Here is an 18,118-nt window from a genome sequence, read left to right as displayed (position 1 = left end):
TTTTTAAGACAAATAAAACGATATCCAGCTATCGTTTGGAAGCTACGAGGTAATAAAGAAATTTATAAACATAAAAGATACCCGCGAAAAAAAGTAACCACTCCTTGACAGTCGGCTAAAACGACGAACAAAGCACATGATTGAATTCATTAAGAGTACTATTGATTCTTCAACGGGATTTCAATTAGTATTAATACTTCATTTCTAATGTATAGATCAATCATTATATCTTCGTAATATGTTCATTAAAATTTCGTTAATTAAGGTCTTATATTACATTTTATATATATATATATATATATATATATATATATATATATATATATATATATATATATTATAGTAAGAAGGGTGGACTAACTTTAGTATTTATGAATTAAAGATACGACTACTAGATATGCCTTTCTATAAATACAGGGAGGCACCCTTATTAAAATAACATTATGTACTTTTCACAAAATTGTTAGAATTAGTGTTTCCTATTCAATCTGGCGTACCACAGGGCAGCGTTCTGGGCCCAACTCTCTACTTGATATATACCGCGGACTTACCAGCCGACGGAAAAAATACCATAGTTACTTTTGCAGATGATACTGCAATATTATCCACAGACGTGGACCCAAATGTAGCTTCTCAAACTACAAAATAGTTTAAATAAATACAAAAATACAAAAATGGTTTCAAAAGTGGCGTATTCAAGTAAATTAACAAAAATCAGTTCAAGTAACATTCTCTTTAAGAAGGGAAACTTGTCCAGCTGTAAAAATGAACAATGTCAGTTTTCCACAGACAAACGAAGTGAAATACCTGGGAATTCACTTAGACAGAAGGGTAACTTGGCGCAAACACATCTGGTCCAAGAGAAAACAATTAAATTTAAAATTTTCGAAACTTTACTGATTGTTAGGCCATAAATCTAAGTTATCGTTAGACAATAAAGTGCTAGTGTATAAAACAATTTTAAAACCTGTGTGGACTTATGGGATTCAAGTATGGAGAACTGCTACCAACAGTAACATCGAAATTATTCAACGGTTTCAAACGAAAGTGTTACGAACAATTAGTGAATCTCCCTGGTACGTGCGTAATGACGACATTCACCGTAGTCTTGAAGTGCCCACAGTGCACGAAGAAATTACGCGGTTCAGTGAAAGTTACTTGACTCGCCTTGAAAGGCACCCAAATGTTGAAGTAATCAATCTCTTAGACAATAGTGAAAGAGTTGAGACGATACTCATATTTGGTTTCACACATGGAGTTCGGCTTAGGCTACATTATACCCACCGAACAAAAAAGAAAAAAATTTACAAAAAATTTACAAAAAAAAAAACAAAAAAACAAAATGTCAGTAAAATATTTAAAATTTATTTAAAATTAAAATACAATTTTTTTTTCATTACAAATCATAAAAATAAAAAAATGGCCGAAAGTGGATACCCGGATGGCCAGGCACACGACGCACAAACAGAGAATCGCACGCAGCATCGCAGGCGGTAAACACGGCGCGAAAGGTCGTGATTGGATCACGGCGGCACCAGGCACTAATAAAACAAAAAAACAATGAGTCAACAAATGACCTGATGGTTTCTTGATGAAAAAAATACTTATACTTTAACCTTTGCATCGAGCAAGTAAAGAGCTCGGAATTATTATATTGATTCGTGATCAAAAATTAATCAATCGACATCGATTATTAAACAAGTAAAATAAAATCGACATTAATTAAAATTGGACCGACATCGTGGATTTAAAAAAATTAATAAATCAACAACGATTAATAAACAGAAGTAAAATAAAATCGACATTAATTAAAATTGGACCGACATCGTGGATTTAAAAAAAATTAATAAATCAACAACGATTATTAAACAGAAGTAAAATCAAAATCGAACTTTAATCAAATCGGACCAACATCGTAATTATAATTAATGGATCGACAACGACTTAATAATCAGAAACAATAAAACAAAAAAAACAACGACCGGTACTCACGAGTAGTGTCCTGGTGATACAAGTTTCGAGTGGACGACCGCATGGTTATTTCATCTTTTGTTGTCTGGAAATTCAACATCGCCCATCAACGGCAACACCACCGCATGCAGGCCGATTCGATCAACACAAATTATGGAAGAAAATCTGGTATACCTCGAGGATCACCCAGTGAATCCGCTGTGTGCTGCTGCGTTCTCTCCTGGCCGTCCGGTTGTTCAACCCCGGTTCCATTCATGAATGACTATGTAAGTTGTATTTATCTTTTCCTCTTTATCAATTAATTTGCCGGCCAAAGGACATAATCTAAAATAAATGGGAAAAGTGACGTTAATAAAGGTTGGAGATTTTAACAAACATTTTGAATTTAGGAAATAATATTAGTTAAGTTTTTTAATTACCGTGTGCGGTGATTCCTGGTGCATCCATTAATCAAGCCGTCGAGTGGCCTTTGTCACATTGGAGCTGGCCAATAGCCGCCTATTAACGACAAAGGACAACCACTCTCCATTTCACGGCACCAGGTGGTGGTGAAGACGATCCAATTGATTCGAAGATCCATACATCTCGCCCGTACTGTAACGGCAAACGGCCCTTGACCGAATGTGCATATGTATATGTATTCCTATTATTAGAAAAATAATATAATAATATATCCGTATGCACCTTTACCTTTAAAAGAAGTTCACCAGGAATCATCATCGCCAATATTAGTATTAAGTTATGTTGTCCTAAAACAAATATTAAATTTTTTTAATTTTATTAAATACAAAAACCTAGGTTATGTATCTACTCATTCACATGTCAAATAAATTATGCTAAATTTACCATTGTTTTGCAATATACGTTTGATAAAACTGAAAGAAATGTAATTGTGGATAGTAGAAACGATTTACAAAAATTTTACTAAAAAAAGAAATTGAATAAACAGAATATTGAAATTTAATTGAGATTACTTACGTTTGTTCAAATCCATATTGACACTTAAGTTGTACCAAATACAGTAGTGCCAACTTCATACAACTAATATCGATTTAGTAGATCTCCATTTGAATCTTCGCGCCATAACCCGTCCGATCAACAAAAAGACTTCCACTGCGACATCTTATATATATTCGTTTCTCTAACTAAATTGAGAATCGTTTTAGAGTAAATAGACTAACTAGACAAAGTGCTAGATTTAAGATTTAGATTTACGTAAATAGTTTTAATTATAGTTTACATACTATAAATTCGATTAGATGAATGTCACTGGGTAGTTGCCGTTCATGTTATCTATTCATCAGACCTATTTATAGTTCCTTTAGGAACTGATAATAGAATATTAGGATACCAAAAAAAAATAAAATAAAATAAAATAAATAAAATTGTAGCACTATCCTTGAAGGTTCTCTTGATCTGTAATTTGACATTCATGGCTTCAGTGTACTTCAAGAAGTTTTACAAGAAGCAATGATATCTGAAGGGAGCAGAGACCACCCAATACATATATCAAAGCATGAGGTGTTTATAAAAGGTGGGGCGTTATTATTAATAATATGATGTTATCGACATATGATAATGATTAAAATTCAAATGTTAAGGTATAAGTATTATTTTTTTTAAGGTCAAATAAACAGGATATGAATGTTTTTTTATCTATTTATAATAATTACTATTCCTAAACATTTCACGTTTTGTCACAAATAATATAATCATATTTGTATGATTATATTTCTTTTTATATTTACAGGGTAGCTAATTTTATTTTATACACGATTCTACGATATTAAGTAATTCAAAGAATTTAAGAATAATTGAAAAAAATAATGTTTTTAGACCAACTTCACACGGTTAATATTGTAACGAGTCCGATATCGTGGGTGGCAATGAAGGTGTTTTCTAAAAGAAAGCAATTAAGTCTAACATATAAGGTGGCTCGTACAGTCGAACTGGATAAGGCACTTGGCATGAATCCTAGAGATACGGGTTCGACTAGTGGTGCGAGTGTATTTTTTCAATTATCTTTATTAAGATTACTCGGCAATTTATTTGTCATAAATAAACATCAATTATATAACCGAAAGGCTTTGACGCTTAAAATTGTATACAAGCTAGTGAACAAAACATAAATAATAAATAAATGAGTTTAAGTTGACAAACAAACAAAAATGAAAATTCGATGAGTTGAAAAATTTTTTTGTGTCTATAGGTCATATATCCGAGCTGGATAAAGCGCTTGGCATGAAACAGAGAGGTACGGGTTCGAGTCCTGGTGCGAGTGTATTTTTCCAATTATGTATTATTTTTAGAAATTAAATGATTGCATAAATCCGACTGCTAGTAATGTAAGATCACTACATATTATAAAACAAAGTCGCTTTTTCTGTCCCTATGTCCCTATGTCCCTATGTACGCTTAAATCTTTGAAACTACACAACGGATTTTGATGCGGTTTATTTTAATAGATAGAGTGATTCAAGAGGAAGGTTTTTATGTATAATACATCCATATTATAGTAGAGTAAGGGGTTGAAATAGGGTTTGAAAGGGATATGCTTAAAAAACTAAAAAAGTTGTGCATAGATTAAGCTAAAATATTGAAACGATATACAACCAGCTTCAAAGATCTATTGTTTTTATCTACTTTTAACCTTCGGAGGGTAGAAAGGTGTAGCGAGAAAAATATATCTAAGTGGGGTATCAAATAAAAGAGCATGACGTGTACATGTACAAAACGTGTACAAAACTGTTATCCCACGCAAGGAAGTGTGGAGGCAGGGGTGCAAGTGGGGATGTTAACCAGCAAAGCGGGTAGTTCACAGCTAGTGTTATATAAAGTTAAATAATTAATTCATAAATTAACATTTTTTAATTCTCTTTAAAAACAAGTGAAAACAATTGACCGAGTTAACTGTACAAACACCATGTATATATAGAGTGTGGTTGATTACACATTCGTTTGTTTTTTGAAAGTAAAGAAAGATTAACAAACAAACACATACATAATATATGTAACTTATAAATTTAAAATATAAACAATAGGTATCTGTATATACATACTATAAATATTTCTAAGCTAATTTGCACCCTCGCGAGCAAAGAGTGATGTTTAAGAAAAAAAATTTCAAACCGATTTTGTTTATTTTTTTATAAGGAATATTTTTTACATTTAAAGTTTTGTACTATCTATAACGGTTTACCAGATGGGTCCTCAAGACTTGACTCATATTGCCCATATACGAACTCGAGCTCACTTTTTACGTTTTGAGCACTCAATCAAAGTTTTATTTGATATCTCTTTTCGTTTTTGAGTTATCGTTTCGACAAACGGACGGATTTTGTGAACAACTATACCAAAAATATGTTATTAGCATCAATATTTTTAAGCGTTACAAACTTGGGACTAAACTTATTATACCTTGATATATTTCATATATTCATGGTATAAAACTGTAAAATTACACTGTACTTTCCAATCAACCTTAATCGCCAACAATTTTTTGTTTTGATAACTGATTTATCATTTAGTTAATGAATTGATTGTCAGATTTTGCACAATATTCACCAACTATAAGAAAACTTGAGAACAATTAAGCACCGATACCCCAATAAGTTACTTTTCCCAATAATGATACCTACTTACGTTTTTTTTTTTCACCCGCTTTCACCCTTTCTTTTAGATAGCTTACGTGAATCAAACAAAATTATCTATCCTGTATATATTGTTTGTTTTTAAAATAAAATAAACATCAATTTCAGTTACAACTTCTTTAGAGCCAGAGTCACAATTATTATTTCTTACTACATTAGCTTCAAACATACATTCAACCAACAATGTATGTAGTAGTCCGTTATTTATTATTAAAAACAAAAAAATAAAATTTATATAAAAAAACATAAAAAAATAAAAAAGTTTAAAAGAAGACATTCTTTATTCAAAACAACATAATCAATATCATTATTGCATTGAATTTATGTGTATTTGATAAATCGATAGATGTTTATTTGTTTTTTGTATAATTTAATATTTATATTTATATATTTAGTTATGTTATGGGAACTTAAATAATTGTCATGAACAACGAACGTAAATTTTAAAAAAGAAATTTAAATATACTTTTTATATATAAGGAAATATTCATCAATTAGGTTGAATGTCCGATATGTGATGCACGATGTTTAGAAATAACTATCAGATTTATCAGATAGTAGTCAACCTTGTCTGATAACCTTTGATTTGTCTTGTTTTTTCTACAACGGAAAACTATTTCAGAATTGAGGGGAATTTTGCAAATGAATTGTGTGGATAACATATCAAAGAATTCGTTTTGCATTTTTTAGGCTCTGAATCTCATTTAACCATTCAAATTCTTCAATTGAAAATTTCTACAGGCGCGTTAGACAATATAATAGTCGCGATTAAAAGAGATTTTGAGAGTTTTCATCGTTACTGTGTAAATTAATCAAGCCTTCTTGAGAAAAATGCGCTAAAATCTATTTCACGAACTTTAACAAAACATGGTTTCTGTATGCTATCCCATAGGAACCGTGCATTTTTCCGGGATAAAACCAATAGCTCATGTACTATTCTAGACAATCATCTAGCTCTGTGCCAAATTTCACACAGATCCTTAAAGTCGTTCTGCTGTGTATGAGTAACAAACATCTATCCATTCAAACTTTCACGGTTATAATTATCAGATAAATAACAACAATGCTATGAATATAGCTACAGATATACCGTACATGCTATGAATATAGCTACAGATATAACACCGTAACCTAAGAAATTAAAAATTTTTTTCAATCGAAAAAACGACATCTATGTAATTATTATTAAAGTTGTACCATTGGCTATTAACTAAGTGATTCTGATCTTTGATAACTTCCAATGACTGTTCATAGATGGCGTTGATAAAAGAATTTGAAAAACATGATTAATTTTTTTATAATTAGTTTATATTTTTATAATAATAATTGAATTTTTTTATACACACGTTAAAAATTTCAATTTATAAATTACTCACAGAAATTTTAATTACTCGATTTACTTTTACGATTTTCTTTTTCATACCTTCGACTAACAGATACTTCTAGAACGAGGAAAATTGCCATGGTTTCTTACAAAATCACGTTATATTTAACGTTTTACCACTTGCAGGTGACTCGAGTGGTGCGAGTGAATTTGTCAAACTGGTACTCGAATGAAAGCGAGCTTGAATCGTTTAAAGTAATATTACTAATGAATAAAGGTTTAAAAATGGATATATGTACAATTTTTTAAATAAATTATTATTACTATTAGAATTGGTAGCAATTTCATTGTGATTTCCCAGCGTGAAATTTTTTTAAGCAATTCTTGCTCGAGTTGCAGGGATCTTAATAGCTACCTAGAGTGACACGAAAACTCGAATAAGATTGGAGTGACGTAAAAAACTTACTTTACTTGAGTCACAAAATTGATATTTGACCAAAAATTACTTTGCAAAGCTTTTTATATTTTTGTATTAGATAGATTGCATTAGCTAGACAAACTGATATCAATTTTGACATTAGCAACAGACCATTTCAAAATTATAATAATGAGAAGAAAAATCAACTCTACATACATTGAACAAAATATGAGATAAAATATCTTGATAGATAGATATATTTAGATATAATAACACAGTTATAAAGTGCATTATTTAATTTAATTATATGTTACATCAATTTTAATGAATGAAAAAAATCTTCTTGTCTTTTTTTTCTCATGGACATTTAAAAAAATAATAATAATGAAATTATTAAAAATTTTCAAGAAATTAATTAATTTTTATTGAATAATTAATATATTTAATTTGTTTACCGTCTCTAAACTAAAGTATTAAGTAGTCTATATTTATTTATGTTTCAATGTTTGTAAGAAAAGGGCATATTCATTAAATATTTGATCATTAAAGTTCGTATATGTAATAAATATCATATCGTTTTGTTACAATTCTAAAGATTCATTGACACTATGCATTGTTTTAAATTTTGTGCACAATTAATTTATTAGTTTCTGGAATTCTGCGCTACATAAATTTCGATCCTTTCAATCAACAATTTTAACAAAATATGATTCGATTCGCGTTTACTTCCAAAAATCAGAATCAAGACATTAAAAAAATTTGATATAAATAAATTTAACTTTAAACGACCAACTGAAATTTGTAAAATTCTTCATTTTTTATTTGAATTTGATTTATTTACAGAATATTTGATTTTACCTGCATGCAGCAAAATTTTCATTATACGTAGGTTTAATTTGTAATTTCAACGTTCATAATTTGCCTTGAAGAAAAGATTTCAAAATAATAAACATACTTAACTTTAAACTTCCCAAACTAACTCCCCAATAGCACCAAAACGAATAAAATAATTCACTATGTCTTTTCTTTTTTTTTATAAGCGCCATTTTCTGCAGAAACCTTTTTTCATAGGATTTCAATTTTTCTTTATATTTGAGAAAAACTAACTTGAACTTGTCAACGATAAGCGGCGAATTTCAAACGCCAATAACTCGGAAAGTATTGGATTTTCGAAAAATAATTCAATGACACTGTTTGCTAAGAATTCATCCGTCTATCGAAATCTCGTTGTCATTTTCAACATAAATTTTTCCACCCCCTGGGAAAAAACGCACCATGGTACTATATAACCTTTGTTTCCTGTGATATTTTCTACTTACTGTCTTACTGTATAGTTTCAGGTCAATCGAACGGCGATATTATAATTGGTAGACAAAATCATTCATTCGCTGTACTAATAGAACATAATGACGTTCGGTTGATAAATATTTAAATACTAGCGTACCCGAAAGACGTTGTCCTGTGGAAACCGTTAGCTTAACCCCTCCCGCTAAACCCAACCAGCTTAACCCATCCCGCTAAACCCCATCCCATCTCGCTAAATCCAAATTTAACTCTTATCTATTAGACAGGCCAAGACCTGAACTTCGGTCTTTTACCTAGCCTTCGGCCTGGCTGGACCCTTGGGCAGCCAGACTCCTCTCTCTCTCTGTGCTCGCATATAGCTCTTAAAAAAACCTATTCACAACATTATAATAAATAATACCTCAATACTATTAAAATACGTAGTACTTAGTATGGTGTAATATACTTAATATATTATTTATATGCGCTCCTACCATTTAAGGAAATTTAATTTTTTGGATGCGGAACCTTCAAAAATATTTGTATTGGTCCGAATGATAAATCTAAACCATTATCGGATCCACTTGAACACAAGAAAAAAATTTCATCTAAATCGGTCCGCCCCGTTTACGAAGAGTACAGTCACCAACATCGACACACCCGAAATATATAGAACAGATATTTGAGTAATGAATTTTCTCTGATATTTGTGTTCGAATCAAGTTAAAATTCACCAGCTGAAAAGTATGGTAAGTATGAAAAAAGAATAGAAAACTTTATCATAATTTCGTTCAACATATAATGAAACGAATTTCTTTGGAAATTCGAAATTGCATTATATTATCCAATAATGTACACATGCCTTTACATGAGTAAAACTAGACAGTAAAGTCAAACATTTGTAGTACATATTAAAAATAAGTATATGCATCGAGTAAAGTTAACTAACTTTATTAAAAAAAAGCCATCAGTTTCCGGTTTATCATCTTCAAGGTAAAATAAATAGTAGTAAGTATGCAATTACAACAATAAAATGATATTTAGTTGAGTCAGAGTCAGCCTCAGCCAAGTAACAAGTCTATGTCTGTCTCTGTAGTATAGTAATTCATAATTATTTACAAACAACAATAGAATATAGAATACAACGCGGTTACGAACGTCCTCCTTATTTGCATGTGAACTAATTTTAATAATCTCATTTTATCTTTTTAAATTTAAATATCAGACCTACTTTTTTGTTTTGTTCAATTTCAATACCACCACACAAATGTCAATTTCACATGACTTTGAGAGTGCATTTTTTTTGTTAAAGATTTTATATTTTGATATGAGTTATTTTTGATATGCGCCATCATATCATTTGCAATACTTAAATGACACAATAAAAAAACTTTTAACAAAAAGAAAACCGACTGGAAAAGAAAAACTTTTCCAAAACAAATTAATATGCACTAAAAAGTAAAGAAATAACGATAATATAATGTAGTTAAAGTTATTGTTATTTTTGGAGTCGGTGTCAGTAAAGCTCTGTCAGAGTTGTTTCCTTGGCTGACACCGACTCCAAAAATAACAATAATTTTAACTACATTATATTATCGTTATTTCTTTACTTTTTAGTGCATATTAATTTGTTTTGGAAAAGTTTTTCTTTTCCAGTCGGTTTTCTTTTTGTTAAAAGTTTTCTTATTTTTTGATTTTTAGTGAATCTGAAGTATACTAACTAATTTGTCACTAAAAAAAGACATCGAAATTAGTTGGCGTGATATTGAGTTATTCGTCCTCTTGTCGTGCATACTTAATGCAAATTTAACACTTTTATGGTTTTCTCATAGATGCCGTAGTTAGAATTGGACCAAAATAAAATGGGAGCACACGGAAAACACTAGCTTTCAAATAGATAAAGAATCATCAAAATCGGTTTACCCATTCGAAAGTTCTGAGGTAACAAAAAAAAAAAAAAAAAAATACAGTCGAATTGATAACCTCCTCATTTTTGTTTGAAGTCGATTAAAAAGAATTTATTGTTTATTATTCTGCACAATTTTCCTACTTTAATAAAACTACTTTAAAAGAGTTTTACGTTAAAATATTTCTATTCCAATATATATCTACTACTAGCTGACCCGGCGAACTTCGTACCGCCTAACAGTCAATGCATCAATGCAGGTCGTGTTCGCTGGGCAATTTTAACTTTAAGAACATAGACTACTGCGATATAGGCTTCACTTCCTTGCTATCACTTGTCTCTCCTCCCTATTGTTCAAAATTTCACAACGGAACCATAATTTTTTAGAAAATAAAATGTAGCTTTTTATATTTCGGACAATTTAGCATTCTATAGGGGAAAAAATTTCTAAAATGGTTTAAAACAGTAAATTAAAAAATACAAAAATAACGCATTTTCATACAAAATGTCATATCGATGTCCCACCCTCTTGCTATTTCGGGACGGTGAGGAATCAAACAAATCAAAACTCCTCCTTTTGTTCACAATTTCATGGGTTTTAATGTTTTGGAACGGAACCCTAATTATTTAGAAAATAAAATATAGCCCATTATATTTGCTGACAATTTAGGATTCTATAGCCAAACCTTTTTTAATGTTTTAAAGTAGTATACTTCAAAATGTAAGTAATATTTTGTTTACTTGCCTAAGTAATTTTTTTGTTTACTTAAGTAGGAAAATTATGCACTAGAAAAGTAACAAATATAATTCATTCTTTAGGATGTTATTAGGATGTTAGGATCTGGAATATAGATTTTATTTAACAAAGCCAATTTTTATTTTCATTTTCAATGTGAGCATTTTTGTAAATACTACCAAAAAAAAATGAAAAACATTATGTATGATTGACAGCTAGTTTTAATCTGTTTGCCGCAGATTTAATGATAATGAAAATTCTTGAATAATAATAATTCATCTTAAAATATTTGCTGTCTATTGAAAAATCTTATCTGATTAATGAGCCATAAAAAAAAATTAAAAAGTTTTTGAAGAATATTTTCAAAAAAATATATTTTAATATGAACCACAAAAAAAAAAAAATTAAAAAAAAGAAAGCCTAAGCATTAGAGAAATTCAATATTTAGCCTGTAAACAGTAAAACGCAATAAAAATACTATGATAAAAGTTTGAAAATAAATTATTTTTATCATAAAAGGGAGTTTCTAAATGTATCGAGTGCTTCATTTTAATTGCACCAGAGAAATAAATACATAATTAATTTACGGACTAAAATATTTAATTTCTGTTAAAAACAAGTGAAAACAAACAATTGACTGAGTTAACTGTTGAAATACCATGTATAGACAGTGTTGATTACTCTGTCCCATTACACATACATACATGTCACACATAATATATTACTGATATTCCCATATAATACATACTATACAATTTGCGCATAATTTGCGCTCTCACGGGTAAAAAGTGATGTTTACAAAAAAAGGTTTCATACAAACATTGCTGTTTATTTTTTTATAAGGAACATTTTTTACATTTAAACTTTTGTTCTATCTCTAACGGTTTACAAGATGAGTTCTACGGACCCAAGACCCAATTGACCTATATTGCTCATTTACGAACTTGACCTCACTTTTTAAGTCCTGAGCACGCTGTAAAAATTTCAGCTTGATATCTCTTTTCGTTTCTGAATAATCGTGATGACAGACGGACAGACGACAGGCTGGCGGCAGCCGACAGACAACCGGAAATTAGGTGATTTAGGTGATTTTATGAACAAGTATACCAAAATTTTGTTCATAGCATCAATATTTTTAAGCGTTACAAACTTGGGACTTAACTTAGTATACCTTGGTATATTTCATATACATGGTATACAAATTTAGAGTGTACTGTAAATTTTCAGTGTCCGACCAACCTTAAGAATAACGGATTTTCTTGTAGAAAATGTTTTAAGATAAAAAGTTTTGTCTCATTTTCATGCACACTGATTATGCAAAAACGTTTTTATACAAAAAGTTTTACATAAAGTATTTTCAACGTTTTCTGATCAACCAAAAAGTTTAATTGCAAAGTGGAAGCGTTGGGAAGAAATATACTCAAAATTTTCCTCACATGTTACAGTAAACAACCTGTATATAATATATTTATTTATTCAAATTTAATATTTGTGAATTGTGTTTGTAAGTTTTTTGATTTATTTTTATTAAAAAATTACATTTCTATATTTTTTCTACGCATAACGAAAAAAACTTTTCGGATAATTTATGAAATATTAGTTTGGTAATTTTGTATTTTTTGTTTGTTTTGTTTAATATTTCATGTTAAAAAAAATTAAATTATGTATTCAAATATACGAAAAACCATATATTATTTCCACTTTTCATTACGTACAGGGCGTTCTCTCTCATTAGAATTTATCAAACCCCAGTTCGTTTGGGGGCGTCCATAAATTACGTGAGGTGTTTTTCTAAATTTTCTGTCCCTCCCTCTCCCCTTGGTGAGATGTCGTGAGGTTTTAGTCAACCCCCTCCCCCGTCCCCCAATCTCACGTGAGATTTTTCAGAATGTGGGTTTATTACGTAAACGCGTTAGATTGTTTATTGTAAAAAGAAAAAACAATTTGGTTTGTGCTTTTATTTACGACTAGTTAAGACTACCAATCAATATTGCTGAGAGTTATAAATGTAATAAAAAGTTAAGAATAGAATACTTAAGGTAGTACCAGCATGAAATCACTTTTCGACAGATTTGGCCTAATTTTTTTTCTCGGGTTTATAATAGCTTTATTTATGAATTCCTAAAATTTCATAATTTTTGACCGTTTAGATCGCGAGATATTTAAAGACAAAGTTCGCGATTTTGAGGGTCATGTCCCATTTAAAGCATGTAAAATGTCCGGTCTCTCCAACTATTTTTTATGATATTATTATATATTGAAGAAAAAGTAGAAAAAAATGTTTACACAATAAAATTCTAAAAAAAAAATTTAGAAATTAATTTTCACTTTCGAGATATTAATTTTGACGTAAATTGATCGAAATTGGGACGTTGGCATAATTATTTCCCATTTTAAACGGTCAAAATTTCTGAAACTTTGGGAATTAATAGTAAGCATTATTAAATTCTTAAATTTAATTTTTCGTTAAATTCTGTCGAAAAAAAAATTGTACCATTGCTTTAACATAGAAACTGCAAATACCATGCTGGAACTACGTTAAATTATGTCTACTGTGATTAAAAAAAAAGAATTACTCTAATTCAGTCCATGGAGAATTATGCGCGGTCTCAAGAGAGACTATTGGAACCAACATGTCCATATGATTTTCAGTAAAATCATCCGCTCCTTCAACTTCATCGAGTCGCAAGTTCGGCTGATAGTGGCGCGAAAACAAAGGACAGGCTACACTGTACCGTGAATTCAGACTAAATTGAGTTATTTAGTATAAAATAAATATGGTGGTTCGACATTCAGTAGATATATAACGTCGAAGTATGAATGAAATAATTTTTTTCCGAACGAATTAGTGAATAATCGTAATCATATTACGTTAACGCTTAAGATTAAATTTTAAACATGTACATACAATTTGGATTAAATTCAACAAAATAGTATAATATTTTTTTGTTTCAATCAGAAAAAAAAATTGCGTGATATTTGTCGAGACCCCCCCTCTCCCCAACGTGAGATTAGATGATATTTGACTCGACCCCCTCCCCCCCTTAATCATCTCACGTAATTTATGGACGCCCCCTTTCCACACAAAGAATCTAAATGAATAGATTTTCAAAATTCTCTTTATTACTTTTTCTTTTTGCAAATAATTAATTTGTCGACATAATTAGTTGGGATTAATTTTGCCTCTATTATTATACCATGTATATATGAAATATACATAGTATATTAAGTTTCGTCCGAAGTTTGTAACGCTTAAAAATATTGATGCTACGAACAAAATTTTGGAATAGGTATTCATAGAATCACCTAATTAATCCATTTCCGGCTGTCCGTCCGTCCGTCCGTCTGTGGACACGATAACTCAAAAACGAAAAAAGATATCGAGCTGAAATTTTTACAGTGTACTCAGGACGTAAAAAGTGAGGTTAAGTTCGTAAATGAGCATCATAGGTCAATTGGGTCTTGGGTCCGTAGGACCCATCTTGTAAGCCGTTAGAGATAGAACAAAAGTTTAAATGTAAAAAATGTTCCTTATAAAAAAATAAAAAACTTTTGTTTGAAACATTTTTTTGTAAACATCACTGTTTACCCACGAGGGCGTTAATTAGGTGCAAATTTTATAGTATGTATTAATAATATAGGAATATCAGTTGTGTGTGTGTCTATTTAAAAGTGAATATCTTTTGTTATTTACGTGACGTCAAAAAAACAAACGATTGCGCATCAACACTGTCTATACATGGTATTTCAACAATTAACTCAGTCAATTGTTTGTTTTCACTTGTTACATATTTACATTATATTGGTTTTAATTATTATTGTATTAAAAATATTTTGTGCATTATTATGTAAGCTTTGTATAATATTTTGTATTATAGCAATTATTTTTGATTTTTTATTTAATTTATTTACCGAATATTGAATTTCCTTAAATGCAACAAAATTTAATTATATAAAGGTTTAAATTGTAATTTTCAACAAACATAATTTTTCCGAACACGGTAAGAAATGCATGGCGTTTACTACAATGCTTTTATGATATAGATACAGATAGATGTCAGTATAAGTAATATTGTAGTATTGAATAGGGCTATCAACCAGAAGTATTGTTGTGTTCGTCAACCAGTATGTGCCCATACTGCATTGACTCGTCCGCCATAACAATTTCTAATGTTACTATTCCCTCAATACAGTACACAGTATATCGTTCACACCGAAACTGGCATAGTGATATCCACAAAAAATTTCTTATCGTGAAGAATTTGATCTCTAAAAAAATTATCAAAATAAAAAATTAAAAATCTTTTATGAAAAACAATAATTATTAAAATTTTTAAAACCAGAAATTTCTTTTGTTAATCAGAACATGGGCTTCAAAAACTATAAATATTCGCTCATTTAATGGTTGAAATGTGATTCCCAAGAAAAAGTGACTACTAAAGTGAAACTATGAAAAAATGACACAAAATTTTATGAGAATATAGTATTGGTATTGTAAGTATTATGGAAGTAACGAAGGTGGCGATAAATTATTTCATAATTTTGATTAGACGTGAGAATTAATAAAACTCTCATGAAACAATTGATGTTGTGAGTTAAAAATGATTTATATGTGCCATATTTTTAATTATATTTCTTTCTTGTTCTATTTTTGGAATTATTTATAACAGTAATATTTTTGTATTATTTTGTTAAAATTATTTCCTCCTTCAAAATAATGTCGAAGTTATGTATTATATTCGAATGGAATATATACAGTTCCATAGGGAATTTCTGATTGATGTTCATAACAAATTTTTCTAGATACAGAGTTATCACAGTGGGCAGGGGGAAGAAACGGTGTCTCATCTTCCCTGTCACTGTCAACACCGTCAAGCTCTTGTCATGAGGAGAAGGACTTTCTTGAATCCAGCCTTTCTTTCACGACTTCTCCGATCTTAAGGAGATATGCATGGATTGAATAACACTAGAGATTTCAATAAAACTTTATAAATACATTTTTTGATTAACAAACTTTCCAAAAATCACAAAAAATTTCTAGGTCATCGGGCTTTTTATTATTATTTTATCGTTCAAAGCTGGCTGAAAAAATGATGAATCATATAGTTTATCCTCTTCAATTGGATATTTCTATATCAAAAAATCTAGAGAGTGTGATAAAAAACTGTCTAAAATATGTAGACAATCTTGTAGTTTATAATAATACCATAAAAACATAAGGTTGCCGATTATATAAAAACAAAATTTTAATTTAATTATGAGTTCATCGAAAATACATCATTTGATGAATAGAGACGACTATAGTTAGAGTATTGATGATTGACGAGCGATATGTATATTATCAAATTTATAAGCCTCACTTGCATACAATATATTATATATTTTTGTAGTTTCGTGGTATTTATATGTATGTACCGTCTAATAAACTAAAATTTTTTGTGCAATACTGTAGGTTTACAATCACCTTAAGTCTACTGACGTCAAAGTACTCTTGCTTTTCTAAAACAGCTCAAAATGGTTCATGGAGTAGTGGCCTATGATCTAAATCTGTCCTATCCCAGGACAGCAACTCTAACCTAACTTAACCAAATTACATGCGTATGGAATTATTAAGAAATTATTACTAAAGACCCCTTTGTGGAATTATAAATGGAGCCAGACTTTTATGACTGATTTAATGCGCGTTTTTCAGGATTAAGTTTTAGTCCATTGAAATGTTACATTGACTGAACATTTTTGGGAGGACGCGATTTTATTTGTGGAACATGAAGGGGGGGTCAATACAACCTTAACCCCAAGTTTGTGGGGTTGGCGCTCTTGTCCCCCGCCCGCCATCTTGAAAAAAGGGGTTGAAACATATTTTTAGCTGTATCTTGTAAACTATTGATTTCTCCAAAAATTTTGTAAAGGCATAATTTGCTGCAAATTGTCGTGGCTACAATTTTGTCTATGTAATTTTTTGCAATAAACTTAAAATTTAAAAAGCTACCCCATTCTACTTCTCTTCTCATGAGTTCCCTTTCTCGCATGTGTGTAAAAATATTATTGATTAAACTGAAAATAATATTCACAATTTTCAATACGCCTACATGTGGCAAACTATATAACACAACTAAAAGAATAGCATGACGAAGAAGAAACAGCTTATTAAATATGTTATTAAAAAACGAGAATAAGGTAAACATGTTGTTTTAGCAGAGTTATCATGCGCATTGATAAACCCGGTCAACTTTGGAGCGCTGTAACTACGTTAAAAATTAACAAAAATTAATAAAATTTGCGGGGAAATGTTCATAAACGTATTCCCTATAATATTGCTCCGAACTAATTTTATGATAAAATGACAAGAAAAAAAGTTATTAAACAAAAAAATTTTTGACAAAATTTTGTCACTTTTTTGCTCATAACTTTTTAAATTTTAAGTTAATTGCAAAAAATCAAATAGACAAAATTGTAGCCACGACAATTTGTTACAAATTATGCCTTTACAAATTTTTGGAGAAATCAATAGTTTACAAGATACAGCTAAAAATATGTTTCCACCCCTTTTTTCAAGATGGCGGGCGGGGGACAAGAGCGCCAACCTCACAAACTTGGAGTTAAGGTTTTATTGACCCCCCCTACATGTTCCACAAATAAAATCGCGTCCTCCCAAAAATGTTCAGTTTGGCCCTAAAATTGTAACATTTCAATGGAATTTGAGGTTTTAACTTCGACCCGAGTGTCAATTTATGACAGTTTTCTGATGTCGTATAAATGAAAATATAGTTTATTTATTAATACCAACGTTATCACAAAATTTGTTTATGTCTATTCGTTAATTGTAATC

At 30.1% G+C, this 18,118-nt stretch overlaps 1 protein-coding gene and 1 long non-coding RNA gene across 2 annotated transcripts in view; both read right to left on the bottom strand.

Annotated features, from left to right (window-relative positions):
* Positions 1–18,118, bottom strand: part of LOC123295025 (protogenin-like) — a 209,424-nt gene that overhangs the window by 62,793 nt on the left and 128,513 nt on the right. The gene's annotated exons all lie outside the window — the stretch shown is intronic.
* On the bottom strand, positions 1,364–3,024 carry LOC123304076. The gene is made up of 5 exons (XR_006536133.1): positions 2,950–3,024; positions 2,679–2,720; positions 2,391–2,614; positions 2,146–2,295; positions 1,364–1,541 (listed from the first exon to the last, which is right to left on the bottom strand). It is a non-coding gene; the product is annotated as an uncharacterized LOC123304076 (long non-coding RNA).

Source organism: Chrysoperla carnea, chromosome 1 (genome assembly GCF_905475395.1).
Source record: "Chrysoperla carnea chromosome 1, inChrCarn1.1, whole genome shotgun sequence".
Taxonomy (NCBI): domain Eukaryota; kingdom Metazoa; phylum Arthropoda; class Insecta; order Neuroptera; family Chrysopidae; genus Chrysoperla; species Chrysoperla carnea.
The sequence above is the reverse complement of the archived record's forward strand: the minus strand, read 5'-3'. Positions and strand labels throughout refer to the sequence as shown.